Source organism: Artemia franciscana, chromosome 4, assembly GCF_032884065.1.
Source record: "Artemia franciscana chromosome 4, ASM3288406v1, whole genome shotgun sequence".
Lineage (NCBI taxonomy): Eukaryota > Metazoa > Arthropoda > Branchiopoda > Anostraca > Artemiidae > Artemia > Artemia franciscana.
The window spans coordinates 20,612,351-20,624,837 of NC_088866.1; the positions used below are offsets into that span (position 1 = coordinate 20,612,351).

A 12,487-nucleotide genomic window follows, 5' to 3' on the forward strand; every position below is an offset into this window, starting at 1 on the left:
CGAGATAAAAAGAAAAAAACACTAAACTAAAAACAAATAAAACCACCACCAATAATAATAAATACAATTGTCGCTACTGATCCACGTAGGGAAAAAAGAAGCTATTAGACTTACTTCAACTCGAACATCAAGGCAGCTTTCAGTTTTTTATTGGTGGTGGTTTTATTTGTTTTTAGTTTAGTGTTTTTTAGTCTTTATTTTAGTCTTTCCTCTCTACTGACCGCAGTCTCGTTTGAGGTTTTTTTTGTGGAGTTTTATCTCTCTTTGTTGTTTATTGTCATGTCTCGCCAGTTCGGCTTAAGAACTTTCATAAGTACAGCCTACCCTCAAACTCGATGGAATATTTGTTATATAAAGCCCTAATAATCTTATCAAAGAGTTAAGATTGTCAGAGTGAAAAAAAATACCGGAGAAATCGATGAATAGCAGGTGATTTGCTCATTTCTATAATCTCGATGTTTGGGATATATATTTGTGTAAGCTAATACTATGCTTAAAATTACGGATTTAGTACTTATCTTAAAAGTATAAATTCCCAATAATACATTTTTGAGTAAAGCAACCACTAAAGAATATAATGTTTCATCTTTATTTCCAATTTGACTCCAATTATTTTGATTTACATACCGAAATTTTTAAACATTGTGAATTGATTCATAATTGTTTGTTAATATTGCAATTGAGTTCAGTTCACATAAATGCCAGACTTTGCCCTCAACTTCGGTGGACTATTCTTTGTGTGAAGTTGTGTAACGTCTGTGTGTGTACGTGAAGCCGCTGTCGTGTATGTGAAGCTGATGTGTGTGTGTGAAGTCGTTTTGTGGAGCTGCATGAAGTCGGTGATTGTGTGTGAAGCTGTGGGAAGTCTAAAATAATTTGGTTATGAATAAAAGTAAAAAAGAATGATTGTTCTGATCAATGAAGGACAATTGACGAGCTTAATTTCTATAATCGTGATATTTTTTTATTTATATTTGTTTGAAATAATACTATGCTTAAAAACCTGGCATAACCAACAGCAATGGCCTGCAGGTGGTGTGACACCCCACCCCATTGGCTGTTGTGAAGTTGATTTATATGCGTTTTTTTTTACTTGAGTTCATGGAAATCTGTGAACCAAAAACAAGGGCATTAACATTCTTGGTAGCCATTGTTTGCCTAACAATTGTTCTTCAAACATAGTTATTTTTTCCACTCACTCAAGTATTATTCTAAGTTTTATGAGGTGCCCCTTTTAAAGGAGAGTTTGGACATAAATTTAAAATGTATTTTTTAAAAGAAAAAGGATCAAAGTCAGCACTCTCTAGCTATCCGGATTGCAGCAGTAGCTAGCAGCCTAGTAAGAGACGATAACGTCCCATAGTAAAAAACAAAATAGCCCATAACTCCTAAAACTAGATTCATATCAAAAAGAAGTGCACTATTATAAATGTCTTTTCCATTACCTCTATAGAGGAAACTAACAGTCTCTTGGCTTGAATAACAAGGAAAGTATATTGATTTCAAAATCAAGAAAAGTGGCTGCAACCACGATATTGTGCATCGAGGGCATCTTTTTATTTCTCCTCGGATAGCGGGGCACCGGAGCATCGTAGAGAGCTGTTGAATTGCTCATTTTGAAGGAAATTAATGGGGTTGAAAACCTCTTGTAATTAAAACATATTAGTCTTTAAATATAATCATTTTTTTTAGAAAAACTGCATTTTTCTATAGTATTGTAGTAGCTTTTGTTATTATAACATTATGACTTTGTCACCTCTATGTGCTTTTTTAATTAATTTTATTAAAGAGCTATTGGCCTTCTAGTATTTTTTGTTTTTCACAGACAGCTCGTGTGGAATGGGTCTTAGAACAAACTTGGTAGGAGAATTATTTTATTGAAACTTCGAAGTTCTAGTGCCTTTTATTGGGTTAAAAATAATTGGAGGGTATGAAGCCTCCCTCCCATGTTTTCTTTTACTACCCAGCTCCCTGTAAACCTCTGTTATATCGGATAAAGATTTAAGGCTTGCCATTTTGTCAAAGGTCCTATAAATATGACTCAAGGAATATCATCCCACACCCACTAGTGCAAGGACCAAAAACTATGCAAAAAACAAAATGTTTCAGATAGGTTTTATAGTCGAAAAAGGGGAACTTGTTTGGATCTAGGTGTCTGACTAGCTGGATACTTTCCATATGCTTGTCTCCTGACCTAGAGAATAGAACATTTTAATGGAGGAATTTGCTTGGGGGGCTCGAGATGGGCCAAAAAACTTTTACTCCAATGAGTTGTATTGTTACAAATAAAAGTCATTAGGCCAAGAGGAACCTAATGAAAAAATACTTGGGGACACGGGCTCCCCTTTAATGGGCACGAAAAATTGCCAATTTGTTTTACAATCACCCAAAAACTTATAACTTCATGTACATGGGCCAAGAGAGCTCCATTGTCGAAGGGTAAATAGGAAGACATTGGTTTTCCCAAAAATGAACCCAAACAAAGGACCAAAACTTTTTTCTTATTGACTTGATGCTTAAAACTGCAAGTCCCTGGGCCAAGGACATCCTAATATAAATAGTAAAATTAATTCTGGGGTTTAGACCCCTCAAAAATGTGGGTAGTAATTGATATATTTGTTTTTTGAGTGGCTTGAAACTTGTATACGAGTCCTTTGGACATGAGGTCCACGTAAGCAAGAGAAAACTGAACAGAAATTTCTCTCCCAAAATTGGGGCCCATAAGGTAGCCAAAAATATTTTTGTAGCTGGGGAACAGATCCTCTAAATATGGGGATGAAAAATGGCTCTATTTTTTCTGGCTGATTTCAAATTTCCAAGGACCGTTGTCTGAGCTAAGGAAACTAAACATTTTGCTGAGAGGGAGAAAAGTATTAAGATGTCCGGGAAAGGGCCGAAAGTCTTGTTGTCTCTGAATTTTAAGAAGACTCAGAGCCGTGAGCTCCTTGCCCAGTGGAAGCCTAACATTAAAAATTATTTGGGGCACGATCCCCTAAAAATGGTGTACTATGGTAACTAAAAATTATATGTTATATTGCACATAAATAACTGAAATTTCAAATGCATTTTGTCATTCAAATGAAGCTTTCAACACGTTGCCTGCAATATTCGTTCATTTTATATGCACATTGTATACGATTAGGGTCGAAAGCTTCCCCCTCCCTCCACCCTCTGTATGTATTCAGAAACCGTAAAATTTTATACAACGGCTACAGATACATTCAAAATAATTATCTCTCTGAAAAATTTTACTGTTTGCCATTTTGACTAATTTGCAAAGATATTTCGTCTGTCAAAAGGTCACCATACTTCTAAATTTTCACAAGAGCAAATGAAAAAAAAACCCTCAAAACTGTCCTATTTACTACTCCAACAACAATAAAACAAAACCGATTGATATGTAAAATCAGTACATATCAATCGTTTTACGGTTGTCGGAAGGGAAATAAAAAGTTGGGAGTTTTTTTTTTGCTCTTGTGAAAATTTACAATAATGGAGATGCGACCTTTTGATACCCAAATTACGATGTGCAACTTTATGATCTTACTAAGATGGACTACGTGGCAAGTACACATTAATTTGTTGAGGGCTAACCGCATGGGGCGTGGGCTAATAAAAAAAGGCCGCTAGAACAAGCAAATTGTATACAAAATCTTGCAAAATTATGGAGCACCTACGATCTAAAGCTTTAGAAGCCGAGGCTTGGACCCCCCCTTTCCCTCTTCTTTTGACTGGCTTTAATTATTTTTTACTGTAAAAAAGTTAATTAGATATTCCAAATAAGATGTTTATAAACGTAAGCAATTAAATACAGTACAAGTCGTTTGGATTCAGATAAAAAGCGTACTGAAATTTGTATATCAAAACGAAGCTTTTATATACTAGAAAAGAACGATTAAAACAAGCAATCCGTCGCAGGGTTAAATCACGGGCACACGGTTGGTGTCCCTATTTACTGTCCAAATTATTATAAAATGCTTACCAGAAATTCTGAAGACTACATAAAAACTATCATAAATAGTTACTTATCTCTCTCCCAAGAGAGCATTGCATTACTTTAGGCCCTCCCCCTGATAGACAAAATATAGTCCACTCTAGATATTCAAACTATATTTATCAATAGCGTGACTTCGTTTCTTTTGAGTTTTTTTTTTTTTTTTCTTTACATCCAACGCTAATCAATCGACGAGAAGAAAAGAGTCACGCTATTCTAAAAAAATAGTGCGAATGTTTATAGTGGGTTGAATAATTATCCGTCAGGGGGAAGGGGAGATTTCAGACAATTTATGAGTAAAGCACTCTTTGTACTTGTGTATTTATGTGAGTCATGGAGCCTTTCAAACAACGCAGAGAAATGATTATTCAGCCTCGAAAACAATTGCCTACGTAGAATCTCTGCGACCCACTAGACAAGTGACGAATGGCCAGATGAGTGAGTGTTAGGTGGGGGTGAGGGTGGCAGCTGCGCTCTGATCCCTTTGAATATTAAAAAGGGCACCAGAACTTCTGATTACCAATCCAATGAGTCTCCTTCAAAGCATAGACGACCATCCTTTCTACAAGAATCTTATTTGCCCCAGGGCATAACTTACAACCCTTGTTCTGAGAGTTTTGGGGCGAGGGTGTATTCCTTAAAGAAGTAATTCCCGGACCCTTCAACTACAATGAGCCAAATGGCCATCTTCAAGTGTTGATTGGATCTATTTGGGGAGATGATGAGCGTGGGTTGTGCAGGTTGCCCTCAAATCACTTTTGACTCTTAGAAATGACACTATAACTTCCAATTTCAAATCAAATGAGCCCCATCTGAAGTTATACGACAACTCATTCCATAAAAACCTTATATGCCCCCAGGGCATACTTAAAACCCTATGTCAACCCTATTATTTCAAACTTATAGGCATTATTATATATTCTTTGGACTGTTTTGAACAAAATCATATTTTTTGTGTGAAAAGAGGGGTAGTCAGGGGGGCTAGCTCCCCTCCATCACTTTTGACTCTTAAAAGGGAATTAGAAATTTCAATTACTGTTATTATTATTATTACCATATTTATAGATGTTGTGATTCATCGCAGTTCGATAAAGCTTATTTAATGAAATCTCTTTCCTTGTTGTTTTTTTCTCTCTATTTTTATGAAGCAAATGCTTTACGTGTTAAGAGTTTAAATGTTTAATGTTATGTGATCTTTTTCATAATCCTCTCGTTACAGGCCATGGAGCCTTTGTGGGGATTTGTAGATGTTGTGTAATTATCGTACTGTTATATGGAAAATAAAGCTATTTATCTATCTATCTATTTATCTTTCTATCCACACACACACACACATACGCCGTATTTTCCCCGAAATGCATCTAATAAAAATTTTGAGAAAGTCATTTTATTTAAAACAGTCCAAATATCATATAACAGGCTTTTGGGACTCCCAAAGCCTGGGGGCAAGGGTTGTAAGTTATACCCTCGGGTATGTTGGGTTTTTATGGAAGGGATGGTTGTATAGACTTCAGAGGAAGCTCATCTGGTTGAAAATTAAAATTTATAGTTTTCTTTTAAGAGTCTAAAGTGGCGGAGGGTAGCTAGTCCCTCCTCCCCCCTGACTACCCCTCTTTTCACAAAACAAATCTGATTAAAATTGTGAGATAGCGATTTTGTTCAAAATAGTCCCAAAAAAATATAATAATGCCTAGAGGGTTGACAAAACCCCTCAGTGCCCTGGGGATAGGGTTGTAATTTATGCCCTGGGGGCATATAAGGCTCTTAAGGAATGAGTGGGCGTCTAAACTTCAGATGGGGCTCATTTAATTTTAAATTGGAAGTTATAGTGCCCTTTCTAAGAGTCAAAATTGGTTTGAGGGCATCCAACCTTCTTCCCCCTACCTCCTCATCTCCCCAAAGATATCAAATCCAAATTTGGAGATGGCAATTCGGTTCATTGTAGTTGAAGGGTCCAGAAATTACGTTTCTGAGGAAGAGACCCCGCCCCCACAACTCTTAGGGCAAGGGTTGTAAGTTGTTACCTGGGCGCATATAAGGCTTTTATGGAAAGGGTGGTTTTTAAACTTTAGAAGAGGCTCATTTGGTTAAAAATTGGAAGTTCTAGTTCCCTTTTAAGAGTCAAAAGTGACGCATTTAGTCCCCCCCCTACCCCTCTTGGCCGATCCCTCTTTTCATCAAAATATATCTGACTGAAAGATGAAAGAGTCGTTTTGTTCAAAATGGTCCAAAGAACAAATAATAATGCCTCTATGGTTGACACAACACCTCCACGCCCTGGGGATAGGGTTGTAAGTTATGTCACGAGGGCATGTATGGTATTTATGGAATGGACGGTCGTATAAACTTCATATGGGGCTCATTTGATTTGAAATTGGAAGTTGTAGTCTTCTTTTTAAAAGTCAAATTGATTAGAGAACAACTAGCCCCCTCCCTCTTCCACGCTTATCATTACCGTTAACGCATCCAATCAAAATTTTATGATAACAATTTTGTTCGTCATAATTGAAGGGTCCAGAAACTATGTCTGTGAGGAAGACACACACGCCCCTACAGCTCTCAGGGCAAGGGTTGTAAGTTATGCCCTGGGGACACATAGTATAAGTCGTATATGCTTAGGAGGGGACTCAATTGATTGGTAATCAGAAATTCTAGTGCCCGTTTTAAGAGTCAAAGTGATTATAGCACAGCTACCCCCCCCAAACACACATACACGTCGTCATTAGAAATTTTGAGACAGTCGTTTTATTCAAAATAGTACAAAGATCAAATAACAAGGCTTTTGAGGTTGATACAAACCCCAAGAGTCTGACGGTGAGGGTTGTAAACTATGCTCTTGGGGTATTTAAGGTTCTTATGGAAGTTGTGGTTGTATAAACTTTAGGTTTGGCTCACTTGGTTGAAACTGAAATTTCTAGCTCCCAATTTCGTTGCCGCCATAAAGAAGCTTCATTTCTTAAAAAAGTTTCGTGTATTTTTTCAGGTGAATTACCACAGTGAGACTCCCGAACAACCACCATTCCTTATTTAACCTTGTCATTTTCAATTTCTCCACAATAATTTTGCATTTTTCTTATTTAATTTTACTGTTTTTGTCTTTTTTTATTCCCCTCTCCCCACATTTTGCAGCCCTCTAAAATAAATTCCTTAGAATATACACACAGAACTTATAATTTGGACACTAGTATCAATTACGAAGTGCACCTTGTTATAAATTGGTCTTACCTTCGGGGGGGGGCTGAGAATAAAACAATTTTCGAAAAGGAAATTGTCTCATCTCTAACAAGACACTTTTCCAGACTCTAATATTTTAAAGTCCACTTCGGATCCTTATAATAGCCATTTTTCTAAAAAAAAAATAAGGGGAGGGGGCTTCCTTGCAATATCTCAAGTGTTTACAGGTGCAAACAAATAGTATTCTGTACCTGAATCTGCAATTAAAGTAAAACCTTTCTTTTGTTTCTATTTTTGTTTTTAGTATAGTGTTTGTGTGTTTTTGTTTCTTTCCTCTCATATTTTATATAATATGAAAAAAACTTCGTTTTCTTAAAGAGTTAAAGAGGCTGCGTCCCAAAGTCGAACCTTAAAACGTACAGGAATTAGGAGAGGCAGTTGGGGGGCTGCCGCCTCCCAAACCCCCCGCTTTTAAAGACTCTTTTGTACAGGTTTTTTGTTGTGGGGGGCTGCCGCCCCCCTAACCCCCCGCTCTTGGCTTCGGAAAGGCCCTCTTTTAATTAACAAAACAAAAAACCTGTACAAAAGAGTCTTTAAAAGCGGGGGGTTTGGGGGGTGGCAGCCCCCCAACTGCCTCTCCTAATTCCTGTACGTTTTAAGGTTCGACTTTGGGACGCAGCCTCTTTAACTCTTTAAGAAAACAAAGTTTTTTTCATATTATTTCTGTACGTTTTTCTACAATCCATGGTGGATGTAATTTAATAATTCCTGTACTCCTCGTACAGGAATTAGGACTGCCTCTCCTAATTCCTGTACGTTTTAAGGTTCGACTTTGGGACGCAGCCTCTTTAACTCTTTAAAAAAACGAAGTTTTTTTCATATTTTGTGAAAAAAAACCGCCCGATAAGGGACTTGAACCCTTGACCTTAGGATTAAAAGTCCCAAGCTCTACCGACTGAGCTAACCGGGCATGTTTGAAGTCGAAATACCTGCATGTGTATAAATATAACTTTTAAATAACTTTTAAGAATTTCAAAAATTAATTTCTAAGCTAGAAAATCGGGGGGTTAAGATTTTCCGACGAAACTTTCCAGGAAAATTACTCGGAGAATTCCGCGTCGAATGAGTCTTCGTACACCCAGATCCGATGTCGGCTGTGACCTGTAGGCGTGGCAGAAAAAAAAGAAGGGTTTCTGTCATTTTTCTCAAATAAAAATTTTACGGATTAAGACAGAATTTTTTGAAGCTTTCAGTCAGTCTCACGTTGTCGAGCTGATCATTTTGATGTACTTGAATGTTGAAATTCGTAACTTTTAACAACAAAAAACTTAACATGGGCTCTTATGGGGAAATGGGGTTTTTCTAAGCTAGAAAATCGGGGGGTTAAGATTTTCCGACGAAACTTCCAAGCAAAATTATTCGGAGAATTCCACGTCGAATGAGTCTTCGTACACCCAGATCCGATGTCGGCTGTGACCTGTAGGCATGGCGAAAAAAAAACAAAAGGAGAACATGAACATTAAGTGGCTATGCGTGGTTTCTGGAAAACAGGGAAGGGGTTATCAGATCGAGCTGAAATTTCGTGGATAAGCTCCTGGGCCCTAGGGGACCTTAACTTGTCAATTTCAGCCGGATCGGACAACGTTAAAGGGGGGGGCTGGGGGGTCGAAACATTTTTGCAATTTTCCCTATCTTATTAAATTTCATACCAAATTTTAACCCATTTAATTGTCAGTAAGGGTTTTCCAGCTCATTAGTTATCAGTAAAGATTCTATCTTCCAAGGTAAATTCAACATACACTAGCAAATTTTCGTTGCACCAACTACTATTTGAATGCACAGGGACACTAGAGGCCACCACGTGGAAAAATATTGCTGGCTTAAACAATATCATAAAAAAGTGTTTTTATTTTATACTTTTACATGGATTAATGAATCTTTTAAGAAAGTCAATATCCTTTCAATTGATGAATGCTATGTCAAATAATGAGTGTGATGCTTGGAGTAGGGTATATAAGTCGAAAAGGAGAGGGCGAAGTATCTCAAAATTGTTGGTCGGTGTTAGCTTAGCCCTTTAAGAGCAATTATAGTCACTTTTCATCTTGTTGAAAAAAGAAAGGAAAGTCCCGTAAAACTTACATTTCGAATTAAACCTCTCAAATTAAATAATGATAATAATAATAACAATGATGTAACAATAATGATAATCATAATAATAGTTATTTTTGTTATTATCACTATTATAAATTAAAAATATGAAAAACGAAATAATAATTAACAATTTCTAATTAAACATTTTAATTAAACAATTTCTAATTAGATTCCTGCTATTTGTTAGAGGTGTCTACTTGTATATACCTATTTGCTTGGTATTTGAATGGTCCATAAACACCCTACTCAAATTTCAAGTCAATATTACACCTAATGTTTGGAGGGTGTCATGTTTGATGTCCTTTCGAAAAAATTCCATACTTATAAAAAGAGGTTTTAAATTTCTAGTTGTTGGAACTTGGAACCCCCATAAAGTTTAAACGACCAGTCACAGTGGTTTCAGTTTTTAACCAAGTTAAAATGTCACTTGCACGCGAGGAATTCTGGTGAGTTAAACTAGTCAAAATTTAAAGAAACGCTCACAACAGCATGGAGATGACATCACCAAAACTCTAAATTCTAATTTTGCTTCTGTTAACTCGCCAGAATTTAGAAAAACGCTTATCAAACAGTTCGTGGTAACGAACTGTAGTAAGGAGCGACCCGGCTCAATAGTAAACAAAACTCTAAGAAAACAGAATTTTGATACTAAAAGATACATCAAAAGAATTGGATTTTCATGTTGATTTTAAATATATATATAAGTTTCATTAAATTTAGTCTATGTGATCAAAAGTTACGAACCTGAGAAAATTTGCCTTATTTTGGAAAATAAGGGGAACCACCCTCTGAAAGTCATAGTATCTTAACGAAAATCCCACCATCACATTCAGCGTATTAGAGAACCCCTTTGTAGAAGTTTCAAGATCCTATCTACAAAAATGTGGAACTTCGTATTTTTTGCCAGAAGACCAATCACGGGTGCGTGTTTATTTGCTTTTTTGTTTTTTTTGTGTCTTTTTTTCCAAACAAAACAAAATTTAACCAAACAAATTTAACCAAACAAAAAAAAAATTAATATGCAAATTTTGTTTTAATAATTTATTTGAGGAGAGCCAAAATCAAACATGCATTAATTCAAGAACGTTCAGAAATTAAATAAAAAAACTAGCTTTTTTTAACTGAAAGTAAGGAGCGACATTAAACTTAAAACGAACAGAAATTACTCCGCATACGAAAAGGACTGTTCCATTCTCAACGCCCCGCTCTTTACGCTAAAGTTTTTTACTGTACAATAAAGTAGAATTGAGAGAAAGAGTCAAACTTTAATGTAAAGAGCAGAGCGTTGAACAGGGAACAGTCCCTTCATGCACGGAGTAATTTCTGTACGTTTTAAGTTTTAATGTCGTTCCTTACTTTCAGTTAAAAATACTAGTTTTTTTATTTAATGACAGCACAAAGATGATATCACCAAAGCTCTAAATTCCTATATTGCTTCTGTTTCTTTTGATTCTGCTTTAACCAGACGTGTGTTTGAAAATCCTAGCCACAAAATACTTATTGAAGAATCTGCCCTTATTAGCAATGAGCTAGGCATAAAGTAAGTAGTTCAAGAAGCAATTGAAATCAGAATAAAGATTAATAATAACATTTCCTTAGATAGGGGCTTGGGAGGATATCCACTAAATGCTCAATACACAAATTTAATTTAAAAACGATCTTACAACATATTATAAAAAACCAATAGATATTAACACAGAACCTGTATCAAATACACCTATGAGACCAGCTGCCAAAAAAGTACAAAAAAACACGAACGGTAGTTGTGAATTTGCTTTTCGCTTCACATTCTTTATGAAGTTTGTTTCTTTTTGTGTACTTTTTGGAGGCTTCATCCTTTGAAAATAAAGTTGCTTTTTTCACGTGAGTTGAAATATCACTTCGGCAGGAGGAATTTGGAAATCGTCAGAAATAGTTTTGTTAAATAAATAAGTTCCGACAAAAATCGTATTTTATAACACTGGCTGTCATTTTCTCATTGTTTCTGGAGTTTCGCTCCTTTTACGTATTTTTTGAAAGGGGTTTCATTCTTGGGAGGTGGAGTAAAATTTTTCAAGGAGATTAAATATTACTTCGTAAGAAGTATTGTGGAGAGGTATAAATACTATTGTTCCGTAGGGTACGAGGTTAAAGTGGATTATAAGCCCAAATTGAGTAGGAAATACAACTTTACAGCGATGGTTATCAACATTCTGTTTTCCTTAAAATTCTTGTGCTCATTATTTTATTTTGCATACTTTTTGCTAAAGGTTTCCCCCTTTGGAGTGAAAGGGCAACAATAGCGAAAAAAGTTCCAAATGCTTCACGCTAGAATGAGACTGTTGCGTACCCTTTAGGGGGACATACTCTTTGGAATTGACCAAGGCAAACAAAAGCGAAAGAAATTCTAGAAAAGGTTCCAATGTATTTTATCCCATTTTTAATACAACAATCAACAACTGAAAAAATACTTAGGATTTTTTTTCTTATGTGTTAAGTATCCAAAATAATTTTTAAGTAATTGTTATAGTTTTTTTGAATTTTTTGGGGGGAATGAATGTTTAGAAATTTTAAGTTTCGCCCAGTCTTTTTGAGGAGGAATAGGAACGCAACAGTCGATTTACCTTTTCATGCTTCCTTACTAAGACGTAGGTCTTCCCACGTCTGGAGGTACATAAGGCAGCAACAGTAGACTTCCGATTTAGCCAATTTTGTGCCAGGGGCCAGAGCTCATTCAAATTCAAAGACGTCTTGCCTCTTTCTCTAAGGACCACCCTAGTGGTTGCGTCCTCCTTCGAAGACTGAATGGGGTCAAATATCATGCATAGTGTTGGAGGCATCCTTCATTCTTGTAGATCATATAGCCCTAGAATCTCCATCTCCTCATTCTGATCTCATTGGTTACCAGTGACTGTTCCGTACCTGCCCTTATCTGGCCATTCGTCACTCTCTCGGTCTAATGGATCACAAAGATTCTAAGTAAGTAATTGTTTTAGAGGCTGAATTATCATTTCTCTGCGTTCTTTAAAAGGCTCCATGGCTCACATACATGCACAAGTACAGATAGTACGTTACTCTATGCCTGAACCCCCTCCCCTGCGGATAACTATAAATGTTCCACTATAAATGTTCGCACTATCTTTTAGAATAACGTGACTCTTTTCTTCCCGCCTATTGACTATGATATAT

General features: G+C 36.2%; 1 long non-coding RNA gene across 1 annotated transcript in view; it reads left to right on the forward strand.

Moving 5' to 3' along the window:
* Positions 1 to 257: 257 nt before the first annotated feature.
* LOC136025637 (uncharacterized) overlaps positions 258 to 12,487 on the forward strand; it is a 31,542-nt gene continuing 19,312 nt past the window's right edge. The window contains exon 1 of the long non-coding RNA XR_010617129.1: positions 258 to 429. This is a non-coding gene — a long non-coding RNA (uncharacterized LOC136025637). The remainder of the gene's footprint in view (positions 430 to 12,487) is intronic.